Consider the following 16586-nt stretch of genomic DNA (forward strand, 5'->3'; position numbering starts at 1 on the left):
ACTGTGCACATAGTTTTTACAGCATATAAAAATGAATTTCAGCAGTAGACTCTTTCAGAATTCCAATAGTAAATGACAGGTTTTTTGTTTTTTTTTTTGCCCAATATTTTAAAACCATGTGGTCGGTTAGAAAAACAATTTTGCTAGCAAACAACAATTTTCAGATTATCATATAAAAATGCTAATACTTGTTGAGTTTTCATCTATGACCTTCCCACTGGGAAATTATATGAAATGTGTACTCAAAAAGAATACATATATATTTGTTTTATGAATCTGTCATTCTGTCAACATGCTCTGACTGGTCATTTTACATATTTTATCTAATCAACCCAAGTTATATTTTTAACGTCAGGATCAATTGTTTTCTTGACTATAAGCACAAGGCAACGACAAAGTGAGCATAGTTTGAAGGAGCCAGTGCCAGCCAAGATGCCTGGGAAAAGAATTTGGGTTCTCCTGCTACTGCAGCTGAATTGTTACTTTAGCTCTGGAAGCTGTGGGAAAGTACTGGTGTGGCCGATGGAATACAGCCCCTGGATAAATATGAAGGTAATCCTGGATGAACTCATCTTGAGGGGTCATGAAATAACAGTTGTGAGACCATCATCTGCTATTTTTGTTGGTAGCAATGAATCATACAGCATCAAATTTGAAACTTTCCCTTCATCCTTCAGTACTGAGGAATACATGGGTGTTTTCTCACAATTGACAAATTTATGGACATATGAATTGTCAAGAACAACATGTTTGGCATATTTGACGTTACTGGAGAACCTATTTATGAAATTTTCTGATGCTTGGCTCAATATTTGTAAAGAAGCAGCTTTGAATAAGGAACTGATGGCAAGGCTACGAAAAGCAAGGTTCGACATCGTGATTGCAGATGCCATTGGTCCTTTTGGGGAGCTTCTGTCTGAGCTCTTGGAGATTCCTTTGCTGTACACTCTCCGCTTCCATCCTGGCTACACAACAGAAAAGTATAGTGGAGGCCTTCTGGTCCCTCCTTCTTATGTGCCTGTCATGTCAGGATTAAGTGGTCAGATGACGTTCATGGAGAAGGTGGAAAACTTCATATGCATGCTGTATTTTGACTTTTGGTTTGAGACATTTAAATCAAAGAAGTGGAATAACTTTTACAGGGAAGTTTTAGGTAAGTCATAGTTCATCATTAGTAGGAAACACTCATAACTTTTCTGAAAGTTGAGAGAAGTATTCTAAGACGCATGTAAATAAGACAAATTTGTCTTTTGTAGTTGGAACAGTTAATGAAATATAAGATTGTATACAAGATTCCTGAATATGGAAAAGCTTCTATTATAGGGTCAGAAAGGATACAATAGAAGGTTTCTTATAAAGGAAACTCTAGGAGTTCATCCAGTGTGAAGTACTTCATCCAATGTAAAAATTATCCATTTTTCTTTACTATCAAAATCACTAATTACATCCCTAAGACAATGATGGATGGCCATATGTAGACTGAGGAGATTCCTTTAGTACTCTACCTATGGAGGCGGGAGGTAGGTACTTGTTGCCCTTGATCCCCTATCCGTATTTAAATTAAAATACTTTATCTGTGTTCTCTTTCTTTCTTTTTCTTTTGCTCGTTCTAAGGTTAAACTTAGAGACGTCCAGGTTGTTTTGTATACTTGCTTTGTGCTGGTACTATACTACTTGAAAAACATTTCTACCCAGGTTAGCTTTATACTTAAGTGCTCCAATTCTCAGAATCTTGAGTCACTAGGGTTACACACTGAGCCACTGTTGCCCACTTTTTGACATTATCTAAAATTTTCCCTTGCTCCTAAGACATACACTGTTTCATAGCAGATTCAACATAACTTGTTACTTTTTCAATCACCTGTTCCATAGAGGTAAAATCTAGTATAGTGGGAAGGTACATATGATTATTCACTATCTTAACTAACATATTTTACATTTAATAAATATTAGCCATGAACACCCCCAGTATTTATAAAATTTTTCCAAGTGACATTAGCAAATGTGGCTATATAACAAATAAACATTTTCAAGCGCGATTTTTTTTATGTAGAAAACTATATTGAGAAATTCAGAAAAAATAGATTTTGTGAATATGATAGAATTATTAATTCTGGAGATGGAATATTCACTTGGAACAATCACTTGTTCTCTTTTTTATTCACTTTAAACATTTTATTATTTATTGTCAAAGTGATGTATAGAGTCGGTACAGTTCTGTATGTAAGGTGGTGAGTACATTCCTTTTCCAACTTGTGACCTCCTCCCTCATTTTCTCCAGGCTTCCCAATTCCCCAGTTTCCTCCCTCATCCCGAAGAGTTGTACGGTTGGGTTTACAGCATATAGTTTTTTGATTATTGCCCTCACATTTATTTGTCTTTTATCTTTTGTCTCTATTTTGATATTCCCCTTCCCTTCCCTAGTTCCAATAAATATGCATATTCAATACCCATAGTACCAAAATCAGTAATAGTGACATCAGGGGTAAAATCCTGTGGAAGAACGACTGAAGAAAATGGCATAATTTCACATGGTATGTTGAAAATAATGACAATGATAAATCACTAGTTTCTATAATGTGGAGTTCATTTCACTTAGCAACCTTTTATATGTTCAGATATATGTAGCTATTGAGCTATTGTGATCTTCTGCTAGGACTATCCAAGATGTGTACTAATTATTCACACTGAGGGAATAATTTGGGGTCTGGCTCACTTCACTTAGTATGATTTTTTCCAATCCTTTTCTTTCCTTGGAATGGAGCAATGTCATTCTTTCTGATAGAGGCATAGAATTCCATTGTGTACATGTACCACATGTTCTTGACCCACTCATCTACTGAGGTGCATCTGGCTTGACTCCATAGTTTAGTGATGGCAAATTGTGCTACAATGAACATAGTTGTGCTAGTGGCTTTAGTGTGGTCTTGCTTGTCATCTTTTGGGGAAATGCCCCAAAATGGGGATGCTGGGTCTTAGGGCAGCTCTATGTTTAGCCTTCTGAGAAACCTCCATACAGATTTCCAGAATGGTTGAACAAGTTTACACTCCCAACAACAATGTAGAAAGGTTCGCTTTTGGCCACATCCCCTCCAGCATCTGTTGCTATGTTTTCTAGATAATGGACACTCTATCTCTCAGCTAGAGATGTGGCTAAGTGGAATATTACTTACCTAGCAATCACAAGTCCCTGAGTCCAAACCAAATTTACTGTAAAACTAAGTAAATAAACAGTAGCTTCCTTCAGATAATAGACATTCTTACTGGAGTGAGTTGCAATCTTAGTGTTGTTTTGATTTTCATTCCTTTTATGGCCAGTGATATGGAGCACTTCTAAATGTGTATCTTGGCCATTCTCATTTCCTCTTCAGAGATGTCTCTTTTTAGGTCTTTAGCACATTTACTAAGTGGGCAGTTGTTTCTTGCAGGATTTGTTTTGGATGAATTTAATTTTTTGGTGTTCTATGTATATTTTATATATGAGGCCGTTTTTTGTTGTATGGCCAGTGAAGACTTTTCCCAATTCAAAGGCTTTCTATTTATCTTGCTAGCTATGTCCTTTGCCATACTAAAGCTCTGCAGTTTGATGCAATTCCATTTGTCCAACCTTTCTTTGATTTGTTGTGCTTATGGGACATTAATCTAAAAGTTTCAACCTGTGTGAAGGAGCCCAAGTGTTTGTCCTATTCCTTCCCACGATGTTTTCAAGATATCTGATTTCACCTCGAGTTCTTTGATCCATTTGGAATTATTTCTGGTGCAGGGTGATTCATAAGGCTCTAGCTTGTTAGTTAAAGGTGTTTAAACAATTGTACCAACACCATTTGTTGAAGAAGCTGCCTTCTTCCATCCTATTTTTAACTCCTTTATCAAAGATTAAGTAGCCATAGGTCTGCGGGTTCATTTCTGGGTCTTCAGTTCTATTTAGCTTTAATTTTATTTTTCAGCTTTTTAAAGTGTTCCTCCTACAGGTCTTTCACTTCTTTGGTTAAGGTTAATCGTAAGTTTTTTGTGTTTTTGTCGCTATTGTAAAAGGAGTTGCTTTCCTGATTTCAGCCTTGCTCTTCATATTGTGGGCACACAGAAATGCTGTTGATTCTTGAGCATATATTTTATATTTTGCTCTTTTGCCAAAGTTTTGAATAAGCTCAAGTAACTTGGGAGTAGAGTCTATGGGGTTCTTTAAATACAGGATCATGTCCTCTGGAAAGAGAGAGACTTTAACATCTTTCCCAACTTGGATCCCCTTTATATGTGCATCTTGCCTTATTGCTTTGGCTAGGAATTCTAGTACATCATTGAAAAGGAGTGGAGAGAGCTGACATCCTTATCTTCCTTCTGCTTTTAAAGAGAATGCCTTTAACTTTTACCATGAAGTATATTACTACCTGTAATACACTTACTTATTTTATGATTTTTCATGACTATTAATATAAGAAGATGCCATAGAAATAGTCTCTTACCAGTTTGCCTTTCACACACAAATATACAAATACGACACATGTACCTACATAAATCATTACCCTCCAAATAAATTATGCATGTAAATTACATCTCATAGATTTGTTGATTTACCAACAAAAACATTTATTAATCATTAAACACAAATTATAGTAACCCTCTAAGAAAAAAAACCTATTATTAGAAAAGACTCTGTTGTGTCCTTATGTATTCCTTTTCTTTTATACTCTCCTCTAAGGACACCTCACTACCTTATTGGAGACAATGAGTAGAGCAGACATCTGGCTTATTCGATCCTACTGGGACTTGGAATTCCCTCGCCCTACTTTACCAAGTTTTTACTTTGTTGGAGGACTCCACTGCAAACCTGCAAAACCCTTGCCTAAGGTAAATATGTTCCATTTTGTCATTGCTATTTGATTTCCTTTGCAATGCATATGGTTCTGCAACACACAATCCTAGTCCTTGATAGTAAGATGACAGGTGAACAATGCTCAGAAATCAGTAGAGGAATCAGAATTGAAAAAAATACAGAGAAAAGCTATTAGAATAGTAAGAACAATATACAAGGCCTATAATTACTCTTAAATAGGAAAAAGTTGTTAAGAGAAATAACTTGGAAACTAGGTGGAAAGGTTTGGAAAATGTATAATGGTGTCAATATACTTCATGTTAATACCTGTGCTCTTACTAGTTGCTAGTGGAAAATCTTGGTGTTTTTTTAATCTCACTGTTGTTTCCCTGATAATTTCTGGTGACATTTGAATTTCTCTACTTATATTGAAAAAACTTTTTTATTGACAGTCCTATGTAGGTTTTGAACTCAAGGTCTGGCATTATTCCTGAGTTTCTATGCTCAAGACTATTGCTTATCTCTTGAACCACAGCTCTACTTAGAGCTTTGTGGTGCTTAGTAAGAGAAGAAAGTTTCACAGACTTTTCTACCAAGGCAGGCTTTGAAATAGGATCCTCAGACCTCAACCTCCTCAGTAGCTACCATTGTAGGCAAGCACCATCAGCACATTGCTACTTCGATATAACCAAACTTCAGTCATGTTTGCTGAACTATTATTTGTATCTGTTGGTGTCTTTGTGCAAGTAAGAGATGACGTACACTTTTTCTTCATAGGAAATGGAAGATTTTGTGCAAAGCTCTGGGGACAATGGTGTGGTGGTGTTTTCTTTAGGGTCAATGATTGATAACCTAACAGATGACACTGCCAATGTAATTGCATCAGCACTGGCACAAATTCCACAAAAGGTGAGATGTAGTTCCTCAGTAGTGGTCTCCACTGTATGGGACATAAACTCTGTACATATCTGACTATACTAGTTTCCTGTTACAATAACTCCAATTTATCTTAAGAAACTAAAAGTCAAAATATGCATGGAAAGTGCTGAAATAGCATGGAATTTTGGATTTTTAAATTGACAATGAATGAAAACATGAATTTTGTCATCAGAAAAAAACACAGAAGTCACAAGGTGAATGTTATGATTATAGTATTGCTAGCAAGACTTCACAGAAACCATCAAATTTCATCCAGTGATTGCAAGAATACTAAGCCTGTCAATACACTAGACTGCTTTAGAAAGGAGGTAAACTACACTTACTAAGTGGAGTCCTACAATACCATTTGACATGCAGTTTAGTGTAGATTGAAATATTATATAGTTTTGTGTTCCGAAGTAATCCTTTCCTCCAATTTTGAAATGGACCCATGACGATGTTATACAGGTAAAGCAAAGGGGAAGTTTGTCTTTCCTTCCATGTATTTATTCAGCTTTGTACATTAAGAAAAAAAATAAAACCAACCTCTGCTACTGGACTGGCCTTTATACATATCTGAAACCAGATCTCTACAGTTCATGTGAATGTGTGCATAGTCGCCTGAAAAATAAAGGTAGCATCATTACAATTTATTTCCATTTCAGCAACCCTATGGCTTATGAACTATATGCCAGATCTATTTTCTACATGCAGTGGTTTTTCCCAGAGTAGTGATAATTAATAAGTTAGGTTGTGAGTATCCAGAATTTTATGTTCAAAATTTCCTAACTAACAATTCCAAAACTAACAATTTGTAATCTAAAACAGGTTACATGTAATTATTAAAATGAATTCATTTATCATAAAGAGTTGTTTACATAGATTTTATCGGGTTTGTCAAAAAATAGTTACAGAAATAACATTTGTTTGTGTGCTGGTCATGAGGAAGAAGCTGTAGTCTTAACATGCAGCACAACAGTGTGAATTGTTGATGTGAGTATCACTAGTAGGCCTTGGCAACCACCCCTGGATTGGTTCTGAGGTCCGTTTGTTTGTCTATCCAGATGAATTTTCCCATGTTGATCATGTCTTCAAGAGTCTAAATGTTAGTTTGTAATCTACATTTTTTGAGGTCATTCACAAAGTGAATAGTAAGGGAGTATTATGTACTCACTCCATAATACTGTGTGTTATGTAACATAGTATCCCTTAATACAATACACTTTTTTTTTGCTTCAGGAATTGCTCTCCATTATCCATTCGGTATTTTTGCTATCTAGTCAACTGAAAGCGATACATCATTTTCAATCTCAATTCTTACAAAACCTAAGACAGACGCCCTAAGAATTTTACTAATATCTCAAGTCAATTAAGTGCTACTTGAGGTGAGATAAGAAAGTCATTTAAATATAATTTCATAGGTGCAATAATTGCTTTGGAAAAGTATGTTCCTTTCACTGCCTCATATTATACATTATCACTAAGAAGTTTAATGAACAATTTTATTGAAATTCACCTAATCGTAGGTCATCCAAAAACAAAGGCCTTCATCACTCATGGTGGAGCTAATGGCATCTACGAGGCCATCCATCACGGGGTTCCCATGGTGGGCATTCCTTTGTTTGGGGAACAACATGATAACATTGCTCACATGGTGGCCAAAGAGCAGCTGTGCAACTGGATATAAGAACACTGTCAAGTAAAGACTTGCTCAGAGCACTGGAAACCGTCATTAACAACCCTCTGTGAGTATAACCTTGAGTATGCTTTTGTGTGTGGTGTGTGTTTGTGTGTGTTTGTGTGTGTGTGTATTCGCCCGTGTGTGTGGTTTTCTAGTCATTAAACCTAAGGAACTGTTCCTGGTTGGCAAATACCCACCCTTCTGGTAGTATGCTTCTTTTTACGCTTCTGAACCATTAGTTCAGACTTACCATCAATTTAGGGTTGATTGGTATTGAAAGACTTCATCAATGACCTATAATTTATGTAACAAATCACAATAGTGTGTGTGTGTGTGTGTGTGCATGTCATTGTGTTATGGTTTCCTTAAAAAAAAAAGACTTCTACAATGGTCTATATTGTTAAACAGTAAGATATCAAAGCTCTACTTTCTATTGCATTTTATGTTGCCTAAATTTTCTATGTGATTTCTTCAATTCTGTCAGTAGGACTTTTAAAGTTACCTGATTAGCCCTATTAGAAAAATGTTGTGGATATTATTAGACCCTCAGAAACATGGTTATCTTAATGAGAAACAATATAATTTAAAAACTTAACGTCAAACGTAGAAGTTACACATTGCTGTTCAATAGCCATAATTTGCAATTCAAATTACTGTCAGTATAGGTATTAATTTCATTAACACTAGTGTCAATTTACTCTTAGGAGCAATATTCTGTATGTCTCTCCTTTCACCATGACTGCAAAATAAAGCATTATATTTTGGAATGTACTTACAATACTAGCATATGCAGGCACATTTAAAAGCAATTTTGCTTTGCTGCTTTATCAAGGCCCTGGCGTTTGAACTCAATGCTTATTTACCTCATTTAATTCCCCATCTGACGTTCTGCCCCTTGAGCTCTCACTCCCATCCTGCTTTTCGATGGATATTTTGAAGATGAAACCTAAGGACTTTTCTGTCCGGTCTACTTTGAGCTGTGATAGTTAAGACCTCAAGCTCCTGGGATAGACAAGATCACAGGTGTAATCTATCAGCCTCCAAACACATATTGGACTCCTAACAAATATTTTGTGAGGCATATTTTCTCTTCCTTCCTATGAAAATCAATGTGTCTTTTATTGACTGATTGGATGTAAAAGTAATTATCTGAAATTTTTTTTGTTTTAAATTTTGAATAGGTACAATGTTGATACTGAAAATAGCAAGGGATTCCTAAATTAGAGAATGCATACTAAAGCTTACTGTATCACACATTTTGGTAGTTCTTAATGCATTTCACTGTTTTTACCCCCTACATTACAGAAGTATATTAAATTCAGTACCCATTAGAAGGAAAAGTTAAATTATAGAATAACCGTGGATCAAGTAAGTGTTAGGGTCAAGAAATGAAAGGAAGTCTGTGTTCCAGGGCTGATGCCTGAAATCTCAGCTACTCAAGAGGGTGGGATCTGAGGACCGAGGTTTGATGTCAGGACAAGCAGGAAAGTCCATAACATTCTTATGTCCAATTAACAAAAATTGAGCCAGAAGTAAAGCCCAGGCTCGAGTGGTGAAACTCTTCCTATGAGAAAAATAAATATTCAAGGACATTGCCAAGGCCTTGAGCTCAAATTATAGAACCAAGTTTTAAACAGTGAGACACAGTAAACTTTTGTTATTATAAAATAATTAGGCACTGATAAAAGATCAATATAACTCTGGGAGCGGGGCAGAACAATTTATGCACCAAATGTCCGTCTGTCTCTACCTTAAAATGCCATTCTGAATTTTGAAAAACATGTGTGTTCGTAATTGTGTTCTGGAGAAGTTAAGCTTTAGTTTTGCCTTTGGAACTTAATTGATTCTGCTGTCTATTTTTATTAAATCTTGCTTTTAAAATACCTTTCTAAATTGTTAAGTCTAATGTCATTAAGAAGCTCCATCCTTCCACATTAAGATGTCTATGAAAACAGTAGAGAAAATCATTTCTCTTTTCCTGGGCACTATCTCTTAGTACTTTATCTCAAAGCTAGTGAGCTACCAGTTAAGAGAAAGAACCTCTTCTGGTTTTCTCATGCATATTTGGAGATATGATTCTTATGGACTTTCTGGCCTGTGCTTACTGTGAACCACAATCCTCAGATCTCAACCTCTTGAATATCTAGGATTGCAGGCATGAGTCACCGATGCCCAGCTCTCTTCAAGTTTTATGGAACCATTTTTAATATTTACAGAAATCTTCTATCATATTTCTAGTTCATTCCATAAATGGATGTCAATTTGTTTTGCCTTTTGCTGTAAAAAGAACGCTATATGGCTATCAACCATTCACCATGATCAGCCTATGAAGCCTCTGGACCGAGCTGTCTTCTGGATCGAATTTGTCATGTGCCACAAAGGAGCCAAGCACCTGAGGCCACTTGCCCACAATCTCACCTGGTATCACTCTCTGGATATCATTGGCTTCCCCCTGGCCTGTGTGGTCACCGTTCTTTTCCTTGTCACAAAATGTTGGTTGCTTGTTTACCAAATGGTTGTTAAGATGGGAAAGAAGAAAAAGAGGGAGTAGAGCTTTCAACACCACACAGAATGGACTAAGAGCCTACGAAGCAAGACCATCCTAATGAATTAGAGCACAGTCAACATGGGAGAGATTCTCCTTCATGTTTTACCAAACCTGTACCTTCTGGATATTCCTGTGAATCTTACTCTCGATTAAACATGAAATAATGTACAATTCTAATTACAGAATTCCTCAAAACCTTTCACTTCCCTGTGTTTGTAGTTAGTGTAACTGAATCAAGTGGGATCAGAGGAAATTTGAGCCTGTTGTTTTGAGTGAAGCATAAACCCAAAGTTTTATTTTGCATAGCCGTAAGGAAATATTTAAATAAAATATAATCAGATGGATTTTTGTATGTCTGTTCAAATCACAAAAGAGAGGGATGGATTAACAGAGGTACCCAGTATTATTCAGAATTCTGGAATATGGGAGACAATCAACAATAACTGAAGTTAACCTCTCTTGAGTTAAAGCTAACTGAGATTTTTCATAAACATAAAAAACGAGTAAGAGGACTTGAGGAAAGAACAATTAAGGGGGACTGCAGATCTATCTGAAGATAAATAAAATCAAAAGAAGTGAAAAATTAATGGTAATGTCATGCCTTGGGTGGACGAGCTTCAGGTTGTCCATTGTCCATTCTTGGTGTGTCATGTTCTCATGAGCAAAAAAAATATTGTGGTCTCTTGAAATGCCCAACACGTGACTTGGTGTAGGTTGTAGCCAGTATATTACTGATCAGTTTTCTCAGCAATGTTGTTGCTATGTGTTTAGTGGCATGGAATAATATGTAGTGCACATCCCTCTTGAAATTCAGGATGTGTGTGTGTGTATGTGTGTGTGTGTGTGTGTGTGTGTGTGTGGTTTTTGTTTTTGTTTTTGTTTTGCAAGATCTGTAGATTCCCAAAGGCTTTCATTTAATGTGGGTCACCAAGTAAAATCTGCAGTGGCAAATGAAGGATTCTTCTCCTATACCACCTTGAGTTCTCAAGTGATTATTTTGTGTCACTGAACGATCCCATTAAATGGTGTTGCAAGAAAATGTGTGATCCTTCTTTTAAAGATACAGGTGAAACTCTTCCAGACAATTTCTGTCTCACTAGACTGTAATGCTACATTTCCTTCCTCTTGATACACGACTTCCTGTTTCTTGTTTTAATTTCTTTCAACAATTACTTCTAGTTTTGAGCCCTTACACTGAGTATATGAGACCCTAAATTATTCTTACAGTCAGCTGATATTCGACAAAGGAGCTAAAGACAAACAATGGAAAAAACATAGCCTCTTCAACTACTGGTGCTGGGAAAACTGGGCAGCCATATGCAGAAAACTCAAAGTAGACCCTAGCCTATCACCATGAACCAAGATCAACTCAAACTGGATCAAGGACATCAACATCTGACCTGAATCTTTGAAACTACTGAAGGACAGAGTAGGAAAGACCCTAGAACTTATAGGCACAGGAAGGAACTTCCTGAATATAGTCCCAAGGGCACAACAGATAGGGGAGAGTCTCAACAAATGGGACTACTACAAAATAAAAAGTTTCTGAATAGCTAAAGACATAGCCACCAAACAAGAAAGACAGCCAACCATATGGGAAAGGTTCTTCACCAGCACAGCAACAGACAAAGGCCTAATATCCGTCATCTACACAGAACTCAAAAAACTAACCCCCACCAAGCCCAGTAAAACAATTATTAAATAGGCAAAGGAGCTAAAGAGAGACTTCACAGGAGAAGAGATAAAAATGGCAAAGAAACACATGAGGAAAATTCAACATCCCTGGAAGTTAAGGAAATGTAAATAAAAACAACCCTGAGATACCACCTCACTCCAGTTAGAATAGCCTATACTCTGATCTCGGGCAACAACAAATGCTGGAGGGGATTCTGGGAAAGAGGAACCATTCTTCACTCTTGGTGGGAGTGCAAATTAGTACAACCACTTTGGAGAACAGTATGGAGGTTCTTCAAAAAGCTCAACATAGACCTACCCTATGACCCAGCCATACCACTCCTAGGCATCTATCCTAAACAGAAAGCCCCAAGATATCAAAAAGACATTTGTACTTCCATGTTTATCGCGGCACAATTCACAATAGCCAAAATATGGAAACAACCCAGATGCCCCTCCACAGACGAATGGATCCAAAAAATGTGGTACCTATTCACAATGGAATGCAACATAGCAATTAGAAATGATAAAATATTGGTATTTGCAGGGAAGTGGTCAGAACTTGAACAAATAATGTTGAGAGAGAAAAGCCTAGAACACAGAAAACAAAGGCGCATGATCTCCATGATATATGACTGTTAAGGTGTGTGTGTGTGGGGGGGTCACTAGAGACCAGGTCTGCAAAACAAAAAAATTCTTGTCAAACGGTATTTCCCACAGGTTTGGGTCAGCGATCTTATATTATGTAACTAAAACAAACAACTACTAAACATGTTAAGGTCTAAAATAGACCTCTCAGTGGATCACAATACCTCAAACGTATGTATGATCATGTAAGATAAGGATAAGCACTCTATTTTTGACATTATATTTAAAGTTCTAGGTGAATTTCCTTTGGCGTATGCCACGTGACTACTGTATATTTTTTGGTACACTCGGTTTTGTATATATGCCTACCTGATCTAGGGAAGGGAAAGGAAAACGAGGGTGTAAGATATCACAAGAAATGTACTCACCAGACCCCACTGGAACTAAAGCAGGCCTGGGGAAAGCAAGGACAAAGGGGCCATCTTTGAAAAGGGCAAGACGGATGGACCAGTGAGAGCCAGCTCCTCCCAGGAGAACGCCCCCTGCCCAGGAGGGAGGCTCGTCCTGGGCCTCAGCACAACTAGAGGTGCCCTGCCCTGCCCGCCAGAATTTCTAAATTTAAAGCAAAAGCAGCGAGCAGCTACAGGTGGCACGGAACCACCAGATGGGGGAACAAACAGTTCCTGAGACAGATAAACGGTCCTGTCACAGAGGAAGATCCATCTTTCTGCTGCCTCCAAGAGACACAGCTATCCAGCAAAAGTAAACATCTTCTAAAAGTGAAAGGCTGGAATCAAATCTATCAAGCAAATGGCCCCCCTAAGCAGGCTGGTGTTGCAATCCTAGTATCAGATAAAATTGACTTCAAATTAAAAATGGTAAGAAGAGACAAAGAAGGTTACTACATCCTCATAAAGGGATCTCTCCTTCAAGAGAATATAGCCATCCTAATTATCTACACACCAAATACAGGAGCACCCAACTTCATCAAACAAACACTACTGACTCTAAAAACACTCATAGACCCAAACACATTGATAGTTGGGGACTTTAATACTCCACTATCACTTCTGGACAGATCAACACATGAAAAACTGAACAAAGAAACCACAGAACTAAACAATTGCATAGACCAACTAGACTTAACCGACATCTTCAGAATATTCCATCCAGCAACAATTGAATACACATTCTTTTTGGCTGCACATGGAACATTCTCCAAAATAGATCACATCTTAGGGCTCAAAGAAAATCTGTACAAACTCAGAAGTATCAAAACCATTCCCTGCATTCTCTCAGACCACAATGGAATAAAATTAGAGCTCAACTCAAACAGCCACCGTAGAATATCCTACAATACAACACACTGCTGAAACATCAGTGGGTCACTGAAGAAATTTGAACAGAAATTCAAATGTTTATGGAATTCAACCAAGATGAGTACACAAAGTCCCTGCTCCTTTGGCACACAGCAAAGGCATTACTCAGAGGGAAATTTATATCTCTGAGTGCATACACCAACAAACTGGAGAAACAGCAACTCAATAATTTAAGAAAGCACCTTACTCTCTTTGAAAGAGAGAACAAGCCAAACCCCAAGTCAATAGATGGAAGCAAATAATTAAAATCAAATTAGAATTAAATGAATTAGAGACTAAAACAAAACATCGAAAGAATCAACAAAACAAATAGTTGGTTCTTTGAAAAAAATCAACAAGATAGAAAGACCCCTGGCAAACCTGACCAATAAACGAAGGCAACACACTGAAATAAACAAGTTCAGAGAGGAAACAGGTGACATCACCACAGACATAACCAAAATTCAGAACACAATAAGGGACTATTTTGCAAACCTTTATGCCAACAAATTCGAGAACCTGGAAGAAATGGATTATTTCCTGGAAAAAAATTGATATCCCCAAACTCAACCATGAAGATTTAAAACTTCTAAACAGACCCATACCCATCACTGAAATAGAAATGGCAATAAGTGATCTCCCATCCAAGTAAAGCCCAGGTCCACACAGATTCACAGCAGAATTCTACAAGGCCTTCAATACAGATGTCACACCAATATTTCTCAAACTCTTCAAGGAAAGTGAAAGAGAACGTTCACTAGCAGACACATTCTATGAAGACAGTATAACCCTCATCCCAAAACCAGACAGGGACTCATCACGGAAAGAGGACTATAGACTGATTTCCCTGATGAACATTGATGCAAAAATTTTTCAACAAAATTCTGGCCAGTTGACATCAACAGGTCATCAAAAAAATCATACACCACGATCAAACTGGATTCATCCCAGGGATGCAAAGTTGGTTTGATATACGTAAGTCAATTCATGTAATCCACCACATCAACCGGAGCAAGGTAAAGAACCACATGGTTATATCTCTGGATGCAGAAAAGGCCATTGATAAAATCCAGCACCCGTTTATGCTAAAAGTCCTGGAAAAACTGGGATTCCAGGGAACAATCCTAAGTATAATCAAGGCAGTTTATGACAAACAAACAGCAAGCATAACTCTAAATGGTGAAAAACTAAATCTATTCCCTTTAAAATCAGGAGCAAGACAGGGATGTCTGCTCTTTCCCCATCTCTTCAACATAGTACTAGAATTCCTAGCCAGAGCAATTAGGCAAGAAGAAAATATAAAGGGGATCCAAATAGGAAAAGATGAAGTTAATCTTTCTCTCTTTGCAGATGACATGATCCTATACCTAAAGAACCCCATAGACTCTACTCCCAAGCTACTAGAGCTGAACCAAAACTTTGGCAAAGTTGCAGGATATAAAATAAACCCTCAAAAATCAATGGCCTTTCTATATGCTAATGACCTGAATGCCTAGGCAGAAATCAGGAAAGCAACTCCTTTTGCAATAGCCCCCCAAAACATAAAATACCTAGGAATAACCTTAACCAAAGAAGTGAAAGACCTCTATGATGAGGTTTAAAAACATGAAAAACAAAATTAAGGCAGAACTAAGGAAATGGAAAAACCTCCCATGCTCTTGGATTAGGAGGATTAATATAATCAAAATGGCAATATTGCCAAAGGCTATCTACAAATTCAATACAATACCCTTTAATATCCCAACACCATTTTTTAATGAAATAGAGGAAGCAATCTAGAAATTTATATGAAAAAATAAAAGGCCCAGAATAGCAAAAACAATCCTAAGCAGAAAGAACAGTGCTGGAGAAATTACAGTACTCAACTTCAAGCTGTATGATAACGCTATAGTAATAAAAACAGCTTAGTATTGGTACCAGAACAGACCTGAAGACCAATGGAACAGAATTGAAGACCCAGAAATGAACCCACAGATATGCCTACTTAATCTTTGATAAAGGAGCTAAAAAAGTAGGATGGAAGAAAGATAGCCTCTTTAACAAATGGTGCTGGCAAAACTGGTTCAACACATGCAAAAAACTAAAACTAGATCCTTATATTTCACCCTGCACCAAAATCAATTCCAAATGGATCAAAGACCTTGAAATTAAAACAGACACCCTGAAGACACTAAAGGAAGGAGTCAGAGAAACACTTGGGCTCCTTGGTGCAAGACGGAACTTCCTTAACAAAGACCCAGAAATGCTCCAAATCAAAGAAAGGATGGACAAATGAGACTGCACCAAACTGCAGAGCTTCTGCAGGGCAAAGGACATTGCTTGCAGCAAGATAAACAGAAAGCCCACAGATTGGGAGAAGATCTTTACCGGCAATTCAAAGGACAAAGGCCTCATATCTAAAATATATGCAGAACTAAAAAAATTACATTCCTCCAAAACAAAACAGCAAAAAACCAATAGCCCCCTCAACAAGTGGGCTCAAGACTTAAAAAGAGACTTCTCTGATGAGAAGTTAGGACATTAAAAAAAGACAATTTCTGTCACACTAGAGTGTAACTCTATACTACCTTTCTCTTGAAACATGACATCCTGTTTCTTGTTTTAATTTCTTTTAACAGTTACTTCTAGCTTCGAGTCCTTACATAGAGAATACGAGACCCTAAATTATATTTGCACTTATTCATGAATTGTAACATACAGAGCCAATTGTAAAGCAATTTTGAAGATATAGAGAACATTTAAAATTGCAAAGGTGCCCCAAACCCACCTTTAAGACTGTGCTGTCACAGTCTGAGCTCAGAACACAATTTGCAAAGCAAACTACAGGGAAGAGAGAAATCAATTGAAGAGCATTATTTCTGCCTGACAAAAGATAGGTTCAAATAATTATATGATAGAAAAGATGATTGCTTTTACATATGGAAAATATTTAACAGTTCTGTTTTATGAATATAAAAACAATTAGGCATCATGGTGGATGCTGGTGGCTCATGCCAGTAATCCTAG

At 37.1% G+C, this 16586-nt stretch overlaps 1 pseudogene; it reads left to right on the forward strand.

The window, feature by feature from the left end:
- Positions 1-432: 432 nt before the first annotated feature.
- On the forward strand, positions 433-9963 carry LOC125364899 (annotated as a pseudogene).
- The last annotated feature ends 6623 nt before the right edge of the window (positions 9964-16586 follow it).

Source organism: Perognathus longimembris, chromosome 16, assembly GCF_023159225.1.
Source record: "Perognathus longimembris pacificus isolate PPM17 chromosome 16, ASM2315922v1, whole genome shotgun sequence".
In the NCBI taxonomy this organism is placed as follows: domain Eukaryota; kingdom Metazoa; phylum Chordata; class Mammalia; order Rodentia; family Heteromyidae; genus Perognathus; species Perognathus longimembris.